The sequence below is a fragment of the Aphelocoma coerulescens genome, chromosome 5 (assembly GCF_041296385.1).
Source record: "Aphelocoma coerulescens isolate FSJ_1873_10779 chromosome 5, UR_Acoe_1.0, whole genome shotgun sequence".
Classification (NCBI taxonomy): domain Eukaryota; kingdom Metazoa; phylum Chordata; class Aves; order Passeriformes; family Corvidae; genus Aphelocoma; species Aphelocoma coerulescens.
The window spans coordinates 24,244,722-24,253,951 of record NC_091019.1 but is presented as its reverse complement, the minus strand read 5'-3'; the positions used below and the strand labels follow the sequence as shown (position 1 = coordinate 24,253,951).

At 35.6% G+C, this 9,230-nt stretch overlaps 1 long non-coding RNA gene across 1 annotated transcript; it reads right to left on the bottom strand.

Annotated features, from left to right (window-relative positions):
• Positions 1-2,925: 2,925 nt before the first annotated feature.
• Positions 2,926-5,548, bottom strand: LOC138110769 (uncharacterized). Its single transcript, XR_011151047.1, has 3 exons — positions 4,550-5,548; positions 3,975-4,060; positions 2,926-3,320 (listed from the first exon to the last, which is right to left on the bottom strand). It is a non-coding gene; the product is annotated as an uncharacterized lncRNA (long non-coding RNA).
• Positions 5,549-9,230: the final 3,682 nt, after the last annotated feature.

Sequence of the window (9,230 nt, the reverse complement as noted above, 5' to 3'; positions counted from 1 at the left end):
TGTTTTTTTCAAATAAATCAAAATATAAAATTAAAACTGCAAAGCATTTGGGGGTTTTTTGGGTTTTTGGGGGTTTTTTTGGTGTTTTTTTAAATCATGTTAAAAGAAAATGAAATTAAAAGATTGGTTTAGTTTATTATGGTCCTACCTACTGGGTTCTATATATTGTATATATGGTAGTTGTAATTTAGGGCTCACTCAAAACAAGAACTTGGTTATTTGGCAATGTCCATTACAGAAAGTATGGGTTTTTAAAATATGAGATGTATCAATCAATTAGATGTAGGAAAGATCTCAGAAGTATATTAGATCACAAACAGATATTTGAACACAAACAAATATAGCACATTTTCTATACTAGCTGCTTTGGAATCAACTTTAGTTTAAAAGTCTAGAGCAGGCTTAAAACTATATAGCAAAATCAAAAGGATTAATGAGTTTTTAATCCTAGGGAACTTTTCAGTGTCCAGTGAAAAGATGTTTTGTTGGGAAATTCCAAACAGTCACATCTGTTCATCCATATTATTGTAACAATATTTTATTTGTTGATATGCCTGTAATTTCTTACCAAGAGTTCCAAAAGGCTTATTTAAGTAAAGCTTTCAAGTATGTGGCTACAAGAGATTGCTCAGTCATTTTTAGACAGAGTAAGCCTGACGTTTTTTTCATGGGGGCTTTAGAATACATAAAGTAGAAAAAAGAGTTTTCATATGCAAGGCTTCATCTTTCTTAGGGTAAATTAGAAAAACTTTTTCCCTGGATCTGGTTCCCTTAGCCCTTGGTTTCAGACAATGCTTTAAGCAAGTCTCTGAGGTTAATATCCCAGAAAGTGGAAGTGCAAGGTGAAGAAACAGTCTTTAAAATTGGTCAGGAAAATAAACTCAGCCAGACTTTTAAGCAAGCCAAAAGTCCTGCATATGTAGGGAGTAATCCTGGTCTCCTCAAATGACTTCCAATTTTTCTTTGGCTTCACTGAGATACACAGTGCAAACTCAGCTTTATAAAGAATTCGAAGAAGGTCCAAGCACTTTTTTTAAACCAAAGGATTTCATAAACAGAACTTTTATCCTAGGCTGGCTGTTTCAATAGGACTTATATGTATAAAGACTTTCTGTGCTGAAGATAGTCCCTAAACGTATAATCCCTGCTGAGCAAGCTGGTTAGGGGAAGCTGCCACCCTGTCTGTAGTTCTCAGCAGGCTTGCAATTTAAACACTGGGGAGTTTAGGTACTCTTTGTAACACTGTGCATTCTGCTCCAAAGAGCTTAGAAGTGCAAAGCCAGTGAATGTAACCTGTCTTCTGTTAATACTGCACTTTGGTGTGCTTCAATTGCATTTTACTTTTCCTCCCTTGTTTCCCCTTCAAAAAAATGAAGAAGTAAATCCCTGTGAATATAAGAAAGCTTCTTTTTCATAGACAGATAGACCCATGAATAAAAAGTTTTGAAGTAAATTTCTGAAAATGTACCTGCCAGAATTTGCCAGAATTTGCCAGAACGCTTCAAATTGAGGCAAAATTACTCTTTACGTGCTGTTCAGAAAAAGATATTAAAATATAAAATCTATCTTTCCCAAAACTCCTGTGTCCCTGGAGAGGTAGTTGAAAATGATAAAATTGTGTTACCTAATGAAGAAGAAATTAGCAAAAATTGTCACGGGATATTTACCATGTTGTCATTAGAAAATACAGCAGAGTTGTTTCTGCTAGATGTGTTATTCCTGCTGTTTTCAGTACACATGGGTATTGTAAAAACCCATGTGTTACTCCTTTGTCTGGAAATCATAGCAAGGTTTTTGGTATTTGTTTCTTCTTTTATTAGGAGGGAAGGTACCCTGAAATGTGGGATTCTAAAGTCAATTACACTTATTTGGAGTTAGTGCTTTAATTTTTAGTATGACTAACAGTAAATCTTTTTAATCACCCTATAAATGTCTAAATAAAAACAGTATCCCACCACAGTTTTCTAGCCAAAATGTAATTATAGTTGCCATATTTCGTTTTTTCACATCGTTTATTCAGTGTCCTTTGATTTCAAACTGAGCTATCGTCTCTGGACAATTTCTCTGTGTTTAGCTAAGAATAACTTAAGGTTTTCTTAGAATAGATCAGCAGCAAAGGAATCAGTGAGATCTGCTTGAGGCTGGGGTTTGCAAGTGAGAAATGCTGTTAATGCTAGTTGCTTATTACTAAAATATTTTTATATCTCATGTTATTATATTAACAGCATGGATTAGCCATAAGGATTCGGAGTTAAGTTTTAGGATGCACAGAATTCTGGGCTTCTAGACAACTGGGCTTCTTCTTCAAAAGGTGAAAATATGATGTACAATATTTGGTGATACAACTGTAAATGGCAAACACATAGTAGTTAATTCAACTTTTCTTTGGAAACTTGAGGCAGATCAGATTTGTGTTTTGCTTTTTCCAAATACTTTCAAATTTGAGCTGTGTTTTTCAAATTTACTACTCTGCTAGTAGTCCATATTACTATTTACATCAACACTAGTAAGTATTATTTTTCATTTATTTTCAAAGCAGATATGTTTGTGCTGTTTGCTATTGCACTAGATTTCAGAGAAGAGGTCCAACTATCACAAACCAGTGATGTGTTGATAGTTATACTAGTGGCACAGTTTATCATGCTGCAGAAAGAGGAAAATTGCTAACCTTGAGTAAGGTAGCAGGAAGATTGCAACAAATACCATCATAAAACAAATGAGTAAGTCTTTTTCATAACTAAAAACAAAAGGAGGAAACTGAATTCTTGCATATTCCAGATCTTAGTATTAGAGGAGTATTAGATAAAGGCCTGTTTGGTTTTAAAAAATTGAAGAAAATTAGCAATGTTGCCAAAGATGACAAGACACCACAACCTTGTCTGCACTTTTGCATGTCTTTTAATTAAGAATAAAATCCTAATTTTATTTGAGAAGAAATAGTCAAGAAAACATGGATGGAAATCCAGTATAAGTTTCAAGTTGATAAGTCTTTCCAGATGCATCACCAGATTTTTGTGAAAACATAAGAACACAAAAATAGCTGCAAGACACAGCTCTAAATCTATAATTATTCATAAATCTTCCCTTTCACAAAAACCTTAAGGCCCACTAGGTTATTGCATGATCTTGAATGCAGCTGCTAACTGACTTCCAGCTGTAGTCAGTCACACTGACTATGTGGCTTAGACATCCTCATGTTTATTCTTCCTCATCAAAGTGCCTGTTGTAATGTCTGTTCTACAAGATGAATCAATCCCCTTGGAACAGATGTGCGCACACATGCTCTGCACCAATTGTGGAGTAGAGAGGGGTTGGATTAGCTGCAAAGGCAAGGGTAAAGAAAGAATTATAGTTGCCATGGACTCACTAGTAGACCTATTCTTATTTTTTATTTCGCCTTAGATAGTTTAATCACCAACTTTAACCTTTGCAAAGAAGCAGAAGTAGACCCTTGTGCTTATACATATAAAAGAATGCCAGACTTGCAAAAGCCTAGTGGGGAAATAGTTTTTTCCTTACTTCTGCAAATTTAAACTGAAGTAGAAGGTTGCTGGGTAGAATAACCAGGTGCCATGACAACTTAGAAAGTCTTCACAGGTGAGTCACACTGGTTTATCCAATTTGAAGCTTTCAACTTAATCCTTCTGCTCAGTGATTCTTAACACAATGTGACTGCAAGCTGTGAAACATTTTCTTCTGCTTCACTTTTCTAACTTATTTTACAGTGTAAAAACCAGGTCTCTGATATATAATACCCTTCCATTTTGCTTAAAAAAAAGAAAAAGCCCAACACAAAAAACCCCAGAAGGTTTGTGCAGGAATTGGTTTGGACATCTTTCAGGTTACAGTAGTGCAAATGTCCTGAATTTATCATCTGTAACTGAAGTGAATAATTGACTGCATTTTTAATCTAGCCCTGTCTCAACACAAATATTAATATGAAAGGAAAATTAGCAATTTTGTGTTTAACTTACTTTCTTCCATTAATTTGAGATAAATGGTGTTTTGTTGAATAACTGAATTGTCCATCATCTGAAAGCATTCCCCTTCTTAAAGTCACCTGCCAAATATGGGAGGGCAGAAAATAAATGTGTTATTGTAATGCTTTTGTTGTTGCTCAAATTTCTGTGTACATCATTCCAATTTACACAATGCACTCTCAAACCTTACCCTACAAAATTCCCCCTTATACCTCTCATCACTCTAATGTGGTGGTACTCTTGTCAGGTCTTAGTTGATTAAGGTTGTTCAGTCTCATTCTGCTCAGCCTGACCACCTTTCACATGAAGATGTTACATGTAAAGGTCAGGTATTAATTACCTATTTAACTACAGATTCTGCATTTGAATTTTTTCTCTTAAATCTGGGATTTTACAATATCATTTCAATCAGGACATTTATCCAGCTAAGTATTCGTTCCTAAATAATTTCTTGTGTATAAAATTTCTTAGAATTTTCACTTGCAAACAGGATTCTCCAACCTCTTCTGACTACCAATGTGCTGATTCATAATAAGAAGGGGTGACTCTTTTAATATGGGACTTCGTACCTGAATTGAGCAATTCTAATTCGTGATTAGAAGGTGGTAGCAATCCTGCTTGTGCACTGATATTCATTGCAGTCAATAGGCAAGGAGGGAAGAAGGACAGCTTGAAGCATCCAGATTCTGCTCTCACTGACATGAACATGCCTTCAACTGATGTGTAGAAAGGCAATTTTAATATATGATGTTCACATAACGTCACTAACATATCCTGTGCCAGCAGCAAATCAGTTGTAGCAGAGCCTCTTTCATCTTTCTTCCATTGTGACATTACAGATGACACTTATTAAATATTGAACACTGGCACAATTCTACATAAATCATACCCACAGTCACAGAAAGAAACTACAACACATAAAACTCATCATGTCTGTGGCAATGAGCACATTCCACTCATGTGCAGATTAACTTCTGATAACAGTGTTATCTCTACTTCACATATGCAATTTATCTGGATACACACAGTAAAAATTTTGCTGCAGGCCAGCAGTCTGAGTTGCCAAGGACTGGGAAAAGCAACCTGTTCTCATAAAAATAAATGAGAAGCTTCATCCTGTTTTACAAAGCATCTCGGTAATTGCATTTGATATCGGACAATGATTATCTCTGTGCTGAGTTCAGTTTTTCTTTAACATAGGGGATTCTCCATGGGATTTCCCCCAGAAGCTTTTTGTATTCAATGGACTAAAGGTGTAGTGTTGTCCTTCAGTTGCCGTTTCCATAGCCAATGGAGAGAACAGTGGTTTGATGTTATTCTTACTGTCTCTTGCAGAAATGAGCAACACAAACGCTCATGTGTTTAAAACATGACAGGAAAAAATAAAAACCTACACCACAACAAAACCAAAAAATCAACCTTCAGGAAACTGAAGCATCTCTCCAGATTCTGGTCTTCACCATCATTGTTTCTATGCCTTCTGCATCCATACACCAGAGCTTGAAATATTGTGATGTTATTGATTTGCAGTTTTCCACTTCATCTCAAAAATTATAATATTTTAATTATCATTACTTTCATTCAGGCAAGTAATCCTCTTGTTGGGATAGTTTGGCTTCTCTGCTTCTGACCTTGCTTGAGCTGGGGCCCAGAGCATAATATCTGTGGGTTGCTATGACACTCTGGGGAGCTTCTCCCACTCTACCCCAGCATGGGTTTAAAGAAATACGGAGAAATTTAAGAGAGGGAGGGAAGTCAATAAAAGCCTCTTTCCTGCCCAGGAATTAAATAATTAAACAAATTCAATGGTGAACTACGTTGATGAGTTGCACTGCTCCCACTCCCTGTGGAGCATGTGCAGCCCATTCCTTGGACACCTCTCAACAACCTAGAGGTTTCTTCCATTAGCCTGGCAAATGTATCTCCCCTTTCTAGCCAGTTGGCAGCCTGTTCTGTCTCTGTCTGCAACACATTTGAGCTGGAGTTATTCCATCCACTTACACAGAAAAATGGAAGAGGAAAAGAGAAGGTTCTCACTCAATCATTCAAGAGATGCAGTGTCCAGCTTTCTTAATAGAGAAACAGATGCCTGAGACATGGGAGAGGGAGGGTTTTAAATAGTTTGTTGCTTTGAAGCAATCTGATCTAGTGGCATGACTGCTCAGCCTCTTCCTGTGCCTGAAAGCAATGAGGAGAAGATGGCTGGATTATTTTTTGTAGCTTTGAAACAATTTCTTTTCTTAATTCCCAAACTACTTATTATCTCTGCATTTTTTAAGCAGTTTTCCAAACCCCAGAAATTCTTGACAGCCATCAGTTTGTGTCCCTAATTGCTTGATTCCCATTCTGATGCTTTCTTACTATAATTACAGTCTTTTGACAATAAATGTTGCAATTACTTATATTCCTTCTCATGGCAATATTAAGTCTTGGTTGTGTATTCTTAATACAATTATAATTTACTATTTGCAAATTATGAAGGTTCACCTATTTTACAGAAGTGTGGAAGAAAAGATGTTTTCCTAGAGCTCATGCAACCCTTCAGACCAAAGGTTTTCTCTCACACACACCTATGAAATCTCATTAACAAGTAAAACTAGGACTGCCACATCTTCTAATTCTGTGGTTCTCTCGATCAAGGGAGTCTTAGAGACTTTTATTTTTCAAGAAACCTTCCCAAATCACCTCAAGGAAAATAAGACATCAGCCAACATCCAAAAATTCAGTCTGTTGAACTACATTAATTTTGTTGAAGGCTCATATATTGATCAGGATTCATTGACTTGGGGAAGAAAATAAATTATGCAGACAGTTAGAACTAACACTAAAAACCTACTCAAAACAATTATACAACTTCTTTCCCTTTTTTCTGCCCCCAGACAAAATACCATGCAAATAAAAATATGTTGAAAAAAGAAGGCTCAAGAAGAAAATCTCAGCTATAACATATTTAGGAAACAAAACTAAGGCTGCTTAGGAAATCATAAAGTTTCTTAGCTCCAACTATTATGAAATAATTGCACTTACTTGGGTTTCCTCTCTGTTTGACAGGTAAAATGAAAGACTGGTGGCAAGAGAATCAGAAAGGAATTTGGACCCCCATCACTTATTGAAGATACCTGTTGGAGAAATGCCAGGTAATGCCTAGTAATCTCTGAATCAAATAAAAAGCTACGCCACCGCAGAGAAACCTTAAATGGGAGATTAATTTGCATATTGCTGCAAAGAAAATGCTGCACATAAACACTAGCACAAAAAGCAGATTTTCTCTTTTTTAATTTTTAAATGGAAGTTCTTCAATGCCATTAAAATGTAAGCATTTAAAAGTCAAATTTTAAGCCAACCTTTCATTTGTTGTTTTGTGTTACAGTAGCTTAATAATTATCTTTATAATTTATGCCTTCTTAACAGTTCTTTTCATTGTGATTTTATCTAAAAGAGGAAACTGATGTGATAAGACTATTCATATAATCACATTCAGCCTCAACTCTGGAAATCTGTTTCACAGTCACTGAAATCCAGAGAAGAATGATTTAAGCAAGCCACTCTGTGAATGAAATGCTGCTTGTTCATACTCTGCAGACAGACAGAGAACTTCTGGTGTGGGACAGCCACAATCGACTGCCTTTAATGTCTGTGAGAAATGTGTTATGGAAAGACATCTTACAAACTTCATGGCATTGCATTACCAGCATGAGCAGAAAGAAAAGTTCAAAGAGATCATATTTCCTTTCTTTCTCCTTCCTGCCATTCCCAGTTTATTCCCACAAAAAAAAAAAATTCAAGGCATGAGAGGTTGGTTTTAATGTATGTAATATTTTATACTAATTATTAAAATTATCTATTTTTAAACATTTCAGTAAAAATTACAAATTGTATTGGGAAAAATCAAATACAGCAGGAAAGTTATATTTCCAGTAAATTAAGCTTACATATGCCTTTTTGGTTGTTTCAACAAGACATTTTTATTAATGAGGATATGATAGTATTTAAAGCAAAGAATAAATGCAAGCAAAGTCAGTTACAGCTGTTAAAAAAAACCAGCGGCAGTTATGGACATACAGAAGTAGCCACTCTTTCCTAGTCATTCATTTTGGTGGACTGTTTTGGGGTTCTTTTCCTCTCCAAAGATGTTGTAGTGGTGGTATTTACAAATATCTATATAGCAAAGAGCAATTTACAAACGCAGTTTCAGTTTCCAGAATAATTATAGATATGATTCTCTGAAACAGTCTGCTATGTGATCTGTTCAAACACCTCAATTATTTATAGCATGTGTTGATTCATTTTGTGCATCTACACAAATCATTTTATAAAAAGAAAAAGAATACTTTGGTTACAAAAAATGAGCTACTGCTAGGGGAGCACATGGAAATGGTTTATAAAAGGAAGAGTATTGTTTGAGTCAGGAGAATGCTTAGGTGTTACTGTTCCAGAATTGTCCTAAATTTAATCACTTTACCCACTTTCACCAGCAGAAATGTAAATCAGAAAATGCAATGGGGGGGAACTAAATACTTGTGGGGTTCTAGTTTAATCTTTTGTTACTCTGAATATGCATTTGTATTAACATTCATTGCATATAAGCTCTTTTTTTTTTCTCCCTTCTTTTACACATATATTTGATTTTCTTGAATTTATAACTATTAGCCTGGAGAGAACTGCAAGATCTTTACATGTTTCAAGGTTACTGTCATTGTATGCTCCATTCATCTTAATATATGTTCCCTTTTTAGTATGCTTTCCCTGAAAGTCTACCCCAGAGTTTGTGCAAAATAAGCATTTGCCTGGAAATACAGATGTAACTTGTCTGCACTACTCAGTAACTTCATTTCCACTCACATGTTTAAAATGAAGCAGAAATCTGTCACTGGGTTTCACAGGGACTCAAAAGAACTTGTGCATATGAGGCTTGCTAGAAAACTATGAACTCCCTCCAGACACTGAGATTTCTCTTGTTCCTGATAAGCTTAGGTGGACATTAATTTCTGAGCTGCTCCTGCACATGAAAATTGATATGTCTGGGTATTTACAGAAATCCACAGCTTTGATTAGCCAGTGGCTAAGCTTAATGATCACAGTATGTATCCCGAGTTCTCATTTCGTTCAGTCCTAGGGTACTTATCTTTGATTTGAAACATTAAAATCTCTTTTGATAGGGACATAAACATAAAATTTGGCAGGTAGTTCCTCTTAGTCTCAATTTGAAAATAGACTGAACAGCTAGCACTCTCCCAAATTGCCACTCTA